This window comes from Salmo salar, chromosome ssa07, assembly GCF_905237065.1.
Source record: "Salmo salar chromosome ssa07, Ssal_v3.1, whole genome shotgun sequence".
NCBI lineage: Eukaryota > Metazoa > Chordata > Actinopteri > Salmoniformes > Salmonidae > Salmo > Salmo salar.
This window is the reverse complement of record NC_059448.1, coordinates 30,952,717-30,967,213: the sequence shown is the minus strand read 5'-3', so window position 1 is coordinate 30,967,213 and position 14,497 is coordinate 30,952,717. Positions and strand designations below refer to the sequence as shown.

Sequence of the window (14,497 nt, the reverse complement as noted above, 5' to 3'; positions counted from 1 at the left end):
TGGCTAATGTTATATCTTTCAAAAAAGCTGCAGTAGCAAGGATTATCTACACATACTGAGCAGCTCATGTCATAGACAGAAGCATGCTACATGGCAGACCAATCCGAACTCATCTCTTGGCATCCAGCCCATCCATTATCTCAGTTAATCACGGCTAGCGGGAATGTTCATGTCTTTTTTCTGTGGCTAAACCAACTTGACTCGTCTTTTTTGTTATTATTTTTTATTTACAGATGGCATTCAAGTTTATTAAGGCACATGAAAGTTCACATGTTCCAGAAGGCATTTCTGCCCCAAAACACATTTTGATAAAAAATTCAAAAATGCCTCTCCTGTGACATGTGACATGTGACATATGCCTTGCTTCCTGAAATGGGTCACAAATACAGTGAGCTCCAAAAGTATTGGGACAGTGACAGATGTTTTGTTGTTTTGGCTCTGTACTCCAGCACTTTGGATTTGAAATGATACAATGAGTACGAGGTTAAAGTGCAGATTGTCTGTTTTAATTTGAGGGTATTATCAACCATATTGGGTGAACCGTTTAAAAAAAATACTTCATGTTTTGTACATAGTCCCCCCATTTTAGGGGACAATTTTTTGGGGGACAAATTAACTTATGTCTACTCAATCAAGTCAAAAGTCAAAAGTTTTTTATTTGGTCCCATATTCCTAGCACGCAATGATTCAATCAAGCTTGTGACTCTTCAAACTTGTTGGAATCACTTTTATTGCACATAAGAATATAATGTTTCTAAACACTTTCACACTTCAGTGAGAACACATCTACCATACCGATGCCTACCCCCATGTACCCTGCTAAGCTTTGGAACAAATAGAGCACTGACAACTGTCCATGTAGCTAGCTAGCATGCTAATTGTTTCTAGCTAGCTAGCTATCTTGCTAACCTTATCTAGCTATCTAATGTTATCTGTTTTTGCTGGGGGATTTTTCACTACACCGTATTCAAAACATTAGCCAGCTGGCTCTATGGCTGGTTCTGGAGCTAGATTTGTCATAATCATTGATTTAGTGAAAAGTTCACGACAGATGGAAACCAATCTTGACTTCGCCATCTATTGTTATCTCAAGTTTTGGCATCTTCCATATATTGCGGCTGCGAATCCGCTGTAGAAATAGTTAGAAACAATAAGATGAAGCTCCGGTAATATGGATAACTATAGCTGATATGTGTTTTTCTGCATTGTAATGGACACGGTAGGTAAGCTGTTGGCAGGCTTCAGCTGCGGTTCAGAGAAGTCAAGAAGGAATTTATTTCCTTCTTAATGCGTTGTAGCCAATCAGTTGTGTTGTGACAAGGTATGGGGGTATACAGAAGATAGCTCTATTTGGTAAAAGACCAAGTCCATATTATGGCAAGAAGAGCTCAAATAAGCAAAGAGAAATGACAGTCCATCATTACTTTAAGATATGAAGGTCAGTCAATACGGAACATTTGCAGTTGCATTTGCAGTTGCAAAAACCATCAAGCGCTATGATGAAACTGGCTCTCATGACGACTGCCACAGGAATGGAAGACCCAGAGTTACCTCTGCTGCAGAGGAGAAGTTCATTAGAGTCACCAGCCTCAGAAATTGCAGCCCAAATAAATGCTTCACAGAGTTCAAGTAACAGACACATCTCAACATCAACTGTTCAGAGGAGACTGTGTGAATCAGGGATTCATGGTTGAATTGCTGCAAAGAATCCACTACTAAAGTACACCAATAATAAGAAGAGACTTGCTTGGGCCAAGAAACACGAGCAATGGACATTAGACTGGTGGAAATTGTTTGATTGGGCTGTAGTACAAATTGGAGGTTTTGGTTCCAACTGCCGTGTCTTTGTGAGACGTGGTGTGGGTGAACAGATGATCTCCTCATGTTGTATTTTCCACCGTAAAGCATGGAAGAGGAGGTGTTATGGTGTGGGGGTGCTTTGCTGGTGACACTGTCTGTCTTTTATTTTGAATTCAAGGCACACTTAACCAGCATGCCTACCACAGCACTCTGCAGCAATAAGCCATGCCATCTGGTTTGGTCTTAGTGGGACTATTATTTGTTTTCCAACAGGACAATGACCCAACATACCTCCAGGCTGTTTATTTTACCAAGAAGGAGAGTGATGGAGTGCTGCATCAGATGACCTGGCCTTCACAATCCCCCGACCTCAAACAATGTGAGAGGGTTTGGCATGAGTCGGACCGCAGAGTGAAGGAAAAGCAGCCAACAGGTGCTCAGCATATGTGTGAACTCCTTCAAGACTGTTGGAAAAGTATTCCAGGTTAAGCTAGTTGAGAGAATGCTAAGAGTTTAACACTTTTTTTTTGGTTACTACATCCTTCCATATGTGATATTTCATAGTTTTGATATTTTCACTACTATTCTACAATGTAGAAAATAGTAAAAATAAAGAAAAACCCTTGAATGAGTAGGTGTTCTAAAACTTTGGACCGTGTGTGTGTGTGTGTGTGTGTGTGTGTACATACACACTATCATTCAAAAGTTTGGGTTCACTTAGAAATGTCCTTGTTTCTGAAAGAAAAGCATTTTTTTTGCCCATTAAATTAACATCAAATTGATCAGAAATACAGTGTAGACATTGTTAATGTTGTAAATGACTATAGAAGCTGGAAATGGCAGATTTTCTGGGGAATATCTACAGTTGAGGTCGGAAGTTTACATACACTTAGGTTGGAGTCATTAAAACTCGTTTTTCAACCACTCCACACATTTCTTGTTAACAAACTATAGTTTTGGCAAGCCGGTTAGGACATCTACTTTGTGCATGACACAAGTAATTTTTCCAACAATTGTTTACAGACCGATTATTTCACTTAGAATTCACTGTATCACAATTCCAGTGGGTCAGAAGTGTACATACACTAAGTTGACTGTGCCTTTAAACAGCTTGGGAAAAAAACAGAAAATGATGTCATGGCTTTAGAAGCTTCTGATAGGCTAATTGACATCATTTGAGTCAATTGGAGGTGTACCTGTGGATGTATTTCAAGGCCTACCTTCAAACTCAGTGCCTCTTTGCTGGACATCATGAGAAAATCAAAAGAAATCAGCCAAGACCTCATAAAAAAAATTGTTGACCTCCACAAGTCTGGTTCATCCTTGGGAGCATTTTCCAAATGCCTGAAGGTACCACGTTCATCTGTACAAACAATAGTACGCAAGTATAAACACCATGGGACCACGCAGCCGTCATACCGGGGCGGCAGGGTAGCCTAGAGTGTTGGACTAGTAACTGAAAGGTTGCAAGTTCAAATCCCTGACCTGACAAGGTACAAATCTGTCTTTCTGCCCCTGAACAGGCAGTTAACCCACTGTTCCTAGGCCGTTCATTGAAAATAAGAATTTGTTCTTAACTGACTTGCCTAGTTAAATAAAGGTTAAAAATATATATTTTTAAAAAACGCTCAGGAAGGAGACGCATTCTGTCTCCTAGAGATGAACATTCTTTGGTGCAAAAAGTGAAAAATAACTGCAAAGGACTTTGTGAAGATTCTGGAGGAAACAGGTACAAAAGTATCTATATCCATAGTAAAACGAGTCCTATATCGGCATAACCGATATAGGACTCAGCAAGGAAGAAGCCACTGCTCCAAAACTGCCATAAAAAAGCCAGGCTATGGTTTGCAACTTCAAAGATTGTACTTTTTGGAGAAATGTCCTCTGGTCTGATGAATCAAAAATAGAACTGTTTGGCCATAATGACCATTATGTTTGGCAAGCCGAAGAACACCATCCCAACCGTGATGCACGGGGGTGGCAGCATCTTGTTGTGTGGGTGCTTTGCTGCAGGAGGGATTGGTGCATTTCACATTTCATTTGTAAAGTCATGCCCCCCTTGTCCTTGACTTGTACTAAATAAGTTTATATAACACAGTCGTTAGAATGTTAATATCACAAACAGAACTGGAGTTATAACCAGTTTTAGGAGGGCATGTCATTGTTTGAATGGTTTTCCCCGGCCTGGTCTGCTCCTTCTCCATGAATTGAATGTGCCGTGCCCAGTTGATAATCACCCAGATAATTGCCTCAAAACTGAACCTAAACTATAACAAAACTAATTTCACACATATAAAAATTAAGTATAGTGTGATGGGGGAGAATGGGTGAGTTATGAAAGAAATACAGGGCGGGCCATTCTAATTTATTCATCTATTCTAATTATAATCTCAAAACGATGTACCCTATATCAGTCCACTGAATCCAAGCAGTGTTATTAGTGGACTCTAAGCCTCCTTGGAGTAGTCTACAAAGTGAGAGCCTGTGTAATTTACAATGGCAAGACCAAGACTAATGGATGCACATGCTGCGTTAGCGTTGCTACAAGATCTAAATGAAAATGACTCGGATGGCGGGGAAGAAATGGATTAGGATAACGCTGATGATTAGGTATTCTGATTCATGCTGAACGGCTTTCCATACCTGGGAAAGGATCCATATTGGGCAGCGGTGAGCGAGTGTCAGATAATGTTTTGGATCAGTTGACATGGCTGTACTAGTTGAAAGGAGGACAGCACATAGCACGCTGGCCTTGTGCTGTGTTCTACAAAATGTTTGACTTGACTGCTATCAATGCACACGTGTTGTTCAAGCAGTGCGTGAATAACACCATGAGCAGAAGAGACTTCATCATGAGTCTGGCACACAGGGCTACGTGAGAGACATATGAGGGCCAAGGCAGCAGCAAAGTTGCTACATGTGCCTAATTGCGCACAGCTCCCGGGGAAGAAAAACTGCAAGGTGGGCAGATGCACTTGAAACAGAACCCATGACACCTGTTTCAGCTGCGAGCGACATGTTTGCGGGAAGTGTTGCAATCAAGTGAAAGTGACAAAGATTTGTGGTGACTTTTAGGACAATGGATAACAGCTAAATGAGATCCAACTGTTGCGTAAAGACGCACGGCATACTGTAAGCACGAGCAAGGCCATAAATAATGTGTCCAATTACTGACAATAATAGACTATTTTTGACTGCTGTCATATCGACACTTAAATTCATTATAATGCCATTATTGCTTTTGTGCTGATTTTCACTTCACAAGCATGCTTGGCGCTTATACTGATGTTTAGGCTACTGATATTTTTCTGATATTTTTATTTTCTTATTTGACTGTTTGTCTTGTAGTTTGGGTATTTGTATTTGTTTTGTCATTATAAAATAAGATTTTATTGTGTTTCAAAGCACATGCTTTTTTTCATAGTTGTAACAAAGGCACTCCAATAATAAAATGTATTTTACACTTGAAGTTCTGTGCTTTTAGTGGTTTTACATTTGTCCATATAGCCTACATTAACATAAACTAATGTTCTTACAAATATTTACATATCGTATTTTGTTACCTAAGACCTTCATAAACCCAACCAAATGTGGTTCAGTTTTCTTTAAACAGATACTACACATTTTAGCCACCGCTAGCTAACCATCAATGGAAGTGATGGGGACAATTGTGCAAGTAAAAAAAATCACCTTTTTAGGTAACATCAAACCAAATATATTGATTTGAGTTGATTTCACACGCACCCCCCTCCCCGAAGGCTATTGGCAAGACCTCCCCCGTTGTGCCAAGGAACGGGTAAAACAATACCCTAACCCCCTTACCTTCCTCCTTCTCCTGACAAAACAATGGGCATTCCTGCCATTCCTAATGCCTCTTCCTCTCTCTCTAACTCATCCCATCTCATATCCCCGTTCTTTCTTCCTCTCTCTGAATGTGTCTTAAATGGCACCCTATTCCCTATAAAGTGCACTACTTTTGTCCAGAGTCCTATGGGCCCTGGTCAAAAGTAGTGCACTATAAAGGTAATAGGGTGCCATTTGGGACAATGACTAACTCAACACATCAACTCCTCTCTTCTTTAATGTATTTCCCAGAGGAGGACAAACCATATCTTTCTCTACCACTAATCAGACCCAGGGTGTGTGTGTTTTAAATGCAGGATTCTGCCACAGTTGAAATGTGCCCTGCGGAGTAGACAGAAATCGTCTTTGTGTGTGTGTGTGTGTGTGTGTCTCAGTATTTGTGTTTCTGTGTTGGTTAGTGTCTCTCTGTGAGTGTTTCGTCTCTATGCCTTTGTCTGTGTCTTTGTGTGTGTGTTTCGTCTCTTTTTATCTCTGTGCGTTTCTCTTTTTTGTGTGCATGTCCTCTCTGCGTGTGGCCTGCTATAGTGATTACTGCAGCTGAGTCCTCCTGGCTTCTATTAGCTGTCCCATTAAACAGAGATTCCAATGATACATGACCTCCACCCACACACACACACATGCACTCACACACACACATACACTACGACAAGATGTGCATGTCTCGTGGGAAGAGGGATAGGATCTTGTCAGATCAACTGCATGTGAGAATGTGAAACATGACGATGGACATAATAGCACCACGGTGAGTGTGTGTGTGATCACTGTCTATGGCTGGTAAAAGGTCCTCCATATTTTTTAAATATACACTCAACAAAAATATAAACGCAACATGAAACAATTTCTAAGATTTTACTGAGTTACATTTCATATTAGGAAAACAGTCAGTTGAAATAAATTCATTAGGCCTTAACCTATGGATTTCATGACTGGGAATACAGATATGCATCTGTTGGTCACATCCACCTTAAAAAAAGGTAGGTGCGTGGATCAGAAAGCCAGTCAGTATCTGGTGTGACCACCATTTCTCTCATGCAGTGTGACACATCTTCGTCGCATAGAGTTGATCATGCTGTTGATTGTGGCCTGTGGAATGTTGCCCCACTACTCTTCAATGGCTGTGCGAAGTTTCTGGATATTGGCAGGAACTGGAACACACAGTCGTACACGTCGATCCAGAGCATCCCAAACACGCTCAATGGGTGACATGTCGGAGTATGCAGGCCATACTCGACACTGCTTATGGTGTAGAAATAAATATTACATTCTCAGGCAACAGCTCTGGTGGACATTCCTGTAGTCAGCATGCCAATTGCACGCTCCCTCAAAACTTGAGACATCTGTGGCATTGTTTTGTGTGACAAAACTGCACATTTTAGAGCAGCCTTTTATTGTCCACAGCACAAGGTGCAGCTGTGTAATGATCATGTTGATTAATCAGCTTCTTGATATGCCACACCTGTCAGGTGGATGGATTATCTTGGCAAAGGAGAAATGCTGACTAACAGGGATGTAAGCCAATTTGAGAGAAATATGCTTTTTGTATGTGTGGAACATTTCAGGGATCTTTTTATTTCAGCTCATGAAACAATGGGACCAACACTTTACATGTTGCGTTTATATTTTTGTTCAGTATATATTTTTCTCGAGTTTGTTGGATAGACATGGGGAGGACACACAATAAAGTAAGGAAGAGAGATGGTAGAAAGGTGTGGGGCATGATTCGAACCCATGCCAGCACTGGAACACTGGAATGTGCTCTGAAGGCAGCGGCTAGACCACTCGTATGTTTTATTCTCTGGAGTGACAATGGTGATATACAGGCAGGAAACACCAACATAAAGTGTCTTAATAGGGCGTTGGGCCTCCACGAGCCGCCAGAACAGTGTCATGTCTTTAGCATCATTAAAGTGAAGACTGTTATTTTATCAAATCAATTCTCTGTAATTATTATTACGTGATTAAACTTATCATGTAAATGTACTTAACTAGGAAGTTGGGGCACCAAGGAAAATCTTCAGATTACAAAGTTATAATTTTCGGAATATAACTTCAGATATTTTAATATCTGATCAATTAGTCTTCTAATTAATGAATTATTCTTTACCTCACGTTCGTCTCATTCCAAACATCATAAATTGTTGGTTATCTGCACGAACCCAGCCTTTACTATGAATCATCCATACACCAATTGTCTTAATAATTTATTTACTAACTAACTAAATAATCACAGAAATGTATAAACAAACAAACGGTAGATATGGTTACGAGGAAATGATAGGGGAGGTTCCCTAGTGGGCTAAGCCGATATGCCGGCATGGTGGACAAAGGGAAGTGGGTGTGGACTGAGAAGGGAGGGAATTACAAAAGAGTCACTACACAGTTGATAATTATATTAATTGAAATGCTAATACTTTGCACATGAACGCTCACTCATTCGGGAATAATTGCAATCAATATATTTTTACGCCCAGTGTGTCATCGGGATCTCTGTTGGAATCGTCAGTCCTTCTGTTGGAAAGTTCATCCGAGCATCTCTCTGCTTCTCTGAAGTCTTTCATGGTTAGAATGGTTACTTCAAAGTACCATTCAGAAATATTCTTATAGAATAGATGTTTCGGCGGTTGTCAGTCTTCTCATCCCATGGCACATAATTTCTAGCTGCAGACTAGTAATTAGTATCTAAGATTTGCTCTTATTCTGTCGGGATCGATAGTCTCAGAGTTTAACCATTTCCACCCGTGTAGCCAATGCTCCACGTGGTATGGTTAGGAAATCAACAACCATTGTAACCTTAGTGGACACTGAGGTTTTTGTGGTCTCTACTCAAACCTTCGCCCCCTCAGCTGACTGAGGTACGCATGGTCTGAAGAGAATTTCTTCAGGTGGGGTTTTTATTTGTAACAGTAGAAAAGGGCTGTCCCATGAGTCAGATCATGTCTGTGCTCATGGGGGCGGGTCAATGACTTAGTTAAACTTTAAAGGGAATACAATTCTCTCACATTAATGGTTTAAAATCACATTACATAATTTCACAAATAGTTTCCTCTTCACTCATTCATTTTAAACAATAAATAGACGCAAACCTCATAACGGAGGCTCCTGTATAAACAGAGTTATGGTAATGTGGCTGTATTGTCTTTCATGAGGTCACAAACATGAAACAAAATGGACCGGGTCGTAGCTGGCTTCACCACCGACCATTTACACATTCTCCAAAACATGGATATTGTTCAGTTCTCAAGTTCTGTGATGTAGAAGAAGTTCCTTTGTTCTCTCTGTGTCTCTTTCTGCATGGTCTCCTCCAAGACTTTACGACCTGAGATAACAGAACCTGGGTGTAGAATGGAGAATGCGGGAAGCCACTCGCTATACCCAAAGAAGGCCACGTCCTGACAACAGCTTCAATGTGCCTTGGCATATATTCTACAAGTGTCTGGAACTCTATTGGAGGGATGTGACACTATTCTTCCACGAGATATGTTATAATTTGGTGTTTTGGTGATGGTAGTGAAAACTCACCTTCAGGCACCGCTCCAGAATCTCCCAGTGTCCAATTGGGTTGAGATCTGGTGACTGAGACACACACACACTCTTTAAACCCCCTATGCTCCTTTGAGGCCCCTCTTTCAAAGTCACTGAGATCTCTTCTTCTAGCCATGGTAGCCAAAATAATGGGCATCTAGGCATTTTTATATATGACCCTAAGCATGATGGGATGTTAATTGCTTAATTATCTCAGGAACCACACTTGTGGGGAAGCACCTGCTTTCACTAATGTAACCCTAAGCATGATGGGACCTTAATTGCTTAATTAACACAGGAACCATGGGGGAGAGGGTTCCAAATTATTATTTTTTTTTGGGGGGGGGTGTTTGTCACATTGGCATTTAACTACATTCCTTTCTTTTTAAATAGCTATAGAAAGTAAGTAAGTGAGATATAGAGAGAGAAAGTGGGGAGACATACATACATACAGTTGAAGTCGGATGTTTACATACACCTTAGCCAAATACATTTAAACTCAGTTTTTCACAATTCCTGACATTTAATCCTAATAACAATTCCCTGTCTTAGGATCACCACTTTATTTTAAGAATGTGAAATGTCAGAATAATAGTAGAGAGAATGATTTATTTCAGCTTTTATTTCTTTCATCACATTCCCAGTGGGTCAGAAGTTTACATACACATTTACATTTTAGTCATTTAGCAGATGCTCTTATCCAGAGCAACTTACAGTAGTGAATGCATACATTTCATACATTTTTGCTTTTCTGTGCTGGTCCCCCGTGGGAATCGAACCCACAACCCTGGCATTGCAAACACCATGGTCTACCAACTGAGCTACAGGGAAGGCTACACTCATTTAGTATTTGGTAGCATTGCCTTTAAATTGTTTAACTTGGGTCAAATGTTTCGGGTAGCCTTTCACAAGCTTCCGACAATAAGTTGGGTGAATTTTGGCCCATTCCTCCTGACAGAGCTGGTGTAACTGAGTCAGGTTTGTCGAACTCCTTGCTCGCACACGCTTTTTCAGTTCTGCCCACAAATGTTCTATGCGATTGAGGTCAGAGCTTTGTGAAGGCCACTCCAATACCTTGACTTTGTTGTTCTTATGCCATTTTGCCACAACTTTGGAAGTATGCTTGGTGGTCATTGTCCATTTGGAAGACCCATTTGCGACCAAGCTTTAACTTCCTGACTGTCTTGAAATGTTGCTTCAATATATCCACATAATTTTCCTCCCTCTTGATGCCATTTTGTGTAGTGCACCAGTCCCTTCTGCAGCACCACCCACAACATGATGTTGCCACCCCCATGCTTCGCGGTTGGGATGGTGTTCTTTGGCTTGCAAGCGTCAACATTTCTTCCTGCAAACATAACGATGGTCATTATGGCCAAACAGTTCTATTTTTGTTTCATCAGACCAGAGGACATTTCTCCAAAAGTACAATCTTTGTCCCCATGTGCAGTTGCAAACCGTAGTCTGTTTTTTTTATGTTGGTTTTGGAGCAATGGCTTCTTCCTTGCTGAACGGCCTTGCTGAACGGTCAATATAGGACTCATTTTACTGTGGATATAGATACTTTTGTACCTGTTTCCTCCAGCATCTTCACAAGGTCCTTTGCTGTTGTTCTGTGATTGATTTTCACTTTTCGCACCAAAGTACGTTCATCCCTAGGAGACAGAACGCGTCTCCTTCCTGAGCAGTATGACGGCTGCGTGGTCTCATGGTGTTTATACTTGCATACTATTGTTTGTACACATGAACATGGTACCTTCAGGCGTTTGGAAATTGCTCCCAAGGATGAACCAGACTTGTGGAGGTCTACAATTTTTTTCCGGAGGTCTTGGCTGCACTGAGTTTGAAGGTAGGCCTTGAAATACATCCACAGGTACACCTCCAATTGACTCAAATTATGTCAATTAGCCTTTCAGATGCTTATAAAGCCATGCCATCATTTTCTGGAATCTTCCAAGCTGTTTAAAGGCACAGTCAACTTAGTGTATGTAAACTTCTGACCCACTGGAATTGTGATACAGTGAAATAATCTGTCTGTAAACAATTGTTGGAAAAATGACTTGTGTCATACACAAAGTAGGTGTCCTAACCAACTTGCCAAAACTATAATTTGTTAACAAGAAATTTGTGGAGTGGTTGAAAAACAAATTTTAATGACTCCAACCTAAGTGTATGTAAACTTTCGACTTCAACTGTGCATACACACACACACACACACACACACACACACACACACACACACACACACACACACACACACACACACAGTCTCAGTAACAAACAGGGTATTGTCCTTCTGTGGACTTCTCCCTTCCTGATAGATCCCCCTGGAATGGACCTTAGTCTCCCTGCACTGATTAACTGGTGTGTGTTTGTGATGGGGGACCACAAAGTAAACAAACTGTCTGATTTCAGTCTGGTACGTAGAGAAACACACACATACTGAGGACCCATAAAGCAAACAAATATGCGGTGATTGCAGTCTGAACACAAAGGGAGAGGGGGGAGAGAGTGAGAGGGGGTAGAAGGGGTGAGATCAGGGAGAGGGGGAGGAGGTTTGAGACAGAGGGGTGTTGAGGTTGTGACTATAGTTAACCCTCTACCTTCTGAAGATAGCACGTTATGTAAGAAATCTAAACACACACACTGACACGCTTGAAGATTGCAGCGACGGTGGCATCTGCAAATCCTCTTCAACCCCAAGTTCAGACTAATATTGTGTGTGTGTGTGTGCGCGAGTTCTCGATCGGAGTCTGTCTTCTCCCACTGTTCTGGATGTTGTTAAAGTGAATTTTCAGCAGGAGTTCTTGATCTTTTATCACCTTTATCTCCACAATTTTGTGGTATCCAATTGGTAGTTACAGTTTTGTCCCATCGCTGCAACTCCTGTTGGGAGAGGCGAAGGTCGAGAGCCATGCGTCCTCCAGAACACGATCCTGCCAAGCCGCACTGCTTGCTTTACCCGGAAGCCAGCCGCACCAATGTGTCGGAGTAAACACTGTACATCTGGCGAACGAAGGTCAGCTTGCAAGCGCCCGGCCCGCCACAAGGAGTCACTAGAGCGCAATGGGACAAGGAAATCCCGGCCGGCCAAACCCTCCCCTAACCCGGACGACGCTGGGCCAATTGTGCACTGCCTCATGGGTCTCCCGGTCATGGCCGTCTGTGACACAGCCTGGGATCGAACCCTGGGCTGTAGTGATGCCTCAAGCCCCGCAATGTAGTGCCTTAGACCGCTGCGCCACTCGGGAGGCCTCACAGGAGTTCTATAGATGAATTTTGAATCTTCAGACTGCCTACTTCTCCCACTGCTCTCTCCTTTCTTTCTCTCCCCGTCCTCTACTGCTCTTTTCCACTCTCTCCTATACATACCCTGCTGAGGTCTTCTCATCTCTGTGTTGTACTATCGCTACTCAGCAAAGGGCAAGAAAACACCAGTCTGGCTGGATGCCACAATAACACTAATCTCTTCTTCTCTTCCTTCTCTCTTTTTACCCCTCTATTTCTCCCTTTCCATCTCTCTTTCCATTTGAGCCCCTCTGAAATGTTCTCTCTCGTTGCTTCTGCAGTTCCAAAACTGGTGACTTCCTTTTTCTCTCCCTCTCACTCCTGCCCTCTTCCCCCCTCTCTCCCCCTCCTTCTCTATCTCTCTCTCTCTCGCTCCATCTCTCCCCTCCCTTCCTCTCTCTTCTTCCCTCTCTCTCTCTCCCTCCTGCTCCCTCCCCCCTCTTTCTCTCTTCTAGACAGGAAGTACCTCTGCATATTTCCCTGTGTGGAACAATAACACTGTGGAACTCTGGGTATTATTTTAACAGCGTCCCAGTCTTTATCTGCTCCGAACATAGCTTCCTCTCTGCCTCTCTTTCTGTTTCTCTCTCTCTCTTCCTCTCCCCCTGAGTCACTCACAGTATTCTGCCTAGAGAGAGATAGAGGGATTGAATGGGAGTGGGGGAGGGAGGGAGGATGGGGGAAACAAAGGCAGAGAGAGAGCTATGTTTGGTCTAAGTGACTGAAGCGAGGGACGGTGAAAGGGAGGGAGAGAGAGGGACAAGAGGGTAGATGAGGTTTGTCGGTTGTTTTTTTGGAGTCTAGGTCAGTTGAGATGGACCACAGAGAGAGAGAAGACTGAACACTGTCTCGTTCTGTTACTAGAGGACTATGGTGCTGCTCCGATGGATAGAACTACTCCTAGAAACAGAACCTAACTCTCTTAATAGGGCTAGGACTGTTGGACTACTCCTAGAGACAGAACCAAACCCACCTAGCAAGGCCAGAGAACTGGATTAAGGAGGGAAGGAGACAAGAGGATTGAGAATTTAAGGGAACTTCTTATCCCAACAGTTTTTATTGCCTCTTTTGAACACCGCAGTGGAAATGTTATGTTGAAGACTTGATAAACAGTAGTAGCCGGACCACCTTTTTTTGGCCTAAGTCCATTGTCATCTGTGTTGGATTGAAGATCTTTGGGCATCTTTATAAGGATTGCTCTCAGACCAGTCTATGGTTGAACTAGCGTTGGGCCTGACCCTGACTGTGACCCAGTAGACACGGTTCTAGGATCAGGTGTGACTAGGGCCTCTTCTGTGTGGATCCACTCTGGTATGTTATAGACTGACTTGGGAACAGTTAGAAAGTATTGGGTGTTTGTTTCCTCTTATCATCTCCTTTAGTTCCTCTCCTTTTCTCTTTTTATCCCCTACCTTCCATTAATCTTCTCACTTCTGTGCAGTGTGTACTGTTCTACCTTCACTCCTCTTTGTGTCTTTGAACTTGTAGGCGTCTTCAAGGTGTGACTGGGTGTGTGTCTGATCTCTGTTTTTGTGTGTCTTAATGTGTATATAATTTCATTACTCAGTGTCATTATGACTCAGAGTAAATGACCTTCAATCTAGTCTCTTCAACTTTATTCTAGTTTAGGAGTCAGTATCAGTCAGCTGTTCTAGTTTCTTCTACCACATACAGTATTATCAGTTGTTTCTGTATCATTTTTTCACACAGTCATACATTCACAATGTTTTATGGGTCAAAGTGACATAAATAATGTCTATACATAAACCATGGAACATGGTTTATCTTGCTATCCATCCATCAGTCAGAGTAAAGCATTCAGCTACTGTTCTGTAGACTATGTTTATAAATAGAACTAAGGACGGTCTTGTCTTGTGAAGTTTATTTGATTTCCTGAATGTTTGACAGTGTCCGACACTGATTGGTTCCAGTCGCTAACTGGCTAATCAGGTTAACTGTGGCTTGGTATGTCGAGGGCGATTAACTGTTCCTTTGTATCTGGCTGCTTGACAAATGTAACACT

General features: G+C 42.0%; 1 protein-coding gene across 2 annotated transcripts in view; it reads left to right on the top strand.

Moving 5' to 3' along the window:
- Positions 1-14,497, top strand: part of LOC106609045 (protein Shroom4) — an 82,192-nt gene that overhangs the window by 33,838 nt on the left and 33,857 nt on the right. The window contains exon 1 of one of the 2 annotated variants that reach the window (XM_014207387.2): positions 13,018-13,785. The exons of the other annotated variant lie outside the window; for it this stretch is intronic. The gene's annotated coding sequence lies outside the window, so the exon portion shown is untranslated. Of the gene's footprint in view, positions 1-13,017; positions 13,786-14,497 lie in introns of those variants that run through there. 2 annotated transcript variants of the gene reach the window in all.